Genomic DNA, 1143 nt, shown 5'->3' on the forward strand with positions numbered 1-1143 from the left:
TGCAGTCGTTAACTCAAGGACAACCTGTATAGAGCAAGAATTTTTTAAAAAAAAAGTTTAGGGAGAAATCTTGACGGCATGAAGCAGGAAAAGGTCACAATGGCTGGACCCTGGGAAAATACTTATGGCTGCAAACACTTGAATAATCGGTTCCTCTCTGCATTTCCTCCTAATTTCTTTTTTTTTTTTTAAACGTAGCAAGGAAGAGTTCTTTGCAAGTGAAAAGTTTCCAGTGGTTTTGCAAAATCTTCAGCTGACGTAATCCATGGTTTGCAGCTACCGCATGTTGGATTTCAGTGCCCAGCTTCAGTTACAATGTTTAGGGTGATGGGACAGATGCGAGAGAGAGGAGCCACAACGATGGAGACAAGAACGAGAGGAAGTCCCGTTACCTTTTTGGGAGCATCTTAATTTAGGGGAATAAACAGCCCAAAGTGGGATGGAAAAACTATAAAAAGACAGGATGTGAAGAAACCAGAAAGGAGCCAGTCTCTCTGCCAGTCGGGAAGAAAATTGGGGCGGTTCCAAAATAGTTAATAAAGTAATAAATAAAATACAACAGGACTAGTCGGACTACAAGCAAACCTCAACTTATAACAATTTCTTTAGTGACCATTTAAAGTTACAACGGCACTGAAAAAAAGTGAATTACCCAGTCCTTGCTCATTCAACTTTCACCATCTCCCTAGGGCTACATGTTAAATTATGATACTTAGCAACTAGGGTGTATTTACAATGGTTGTAGCATCCCGGAGTTATGTGATCACAATTTGCAACCTTCTCAGGGGGCTTCAGACAAGCAGAGCCAATGTAAGAAGCAGGATTCGATTAACAGCCACACAATTGATTTAATAATGGAAGCGATTTGCTTAACAACTGTGGCAAAAGTTGTAAAATCGGGTGTGACTTAACCATCTCGCTTAGCAACAGAAATTCTGGCTGCAAGCCGAGGAGCACCTGTAAATAGTTGAAGAGCTTCCAATTACTGTTGTGTACCAATCAATATTTTTATGTCTTTTATCATTACTAAACATTCAAAGTCAGTCCAGCTTTTTAACACTGCTTTGATAAGTTATACGAGCTTAAGATCACACTCAAAACCCCCAAAAATAGCTCTTCCAGAAACATTGAGTAGTGACAGGA

The sequence above is a fragment of the Notechis scutatus genome, chromosome 11 (genome assembly GCF_049901735.1).
Source record: "Notechis scutatus isolate UNSWTSFEM ecotype Mainland chromosome 11, rNotScu1.2, whole genome shotgun sequence".
In the NCBI taxonomy this organism is placed as follows: Eukaryota; Metazoa; Chordata; class Lepidosauria; order Squamata; family Elapidae; genus Notechis; species Notechis scutatus.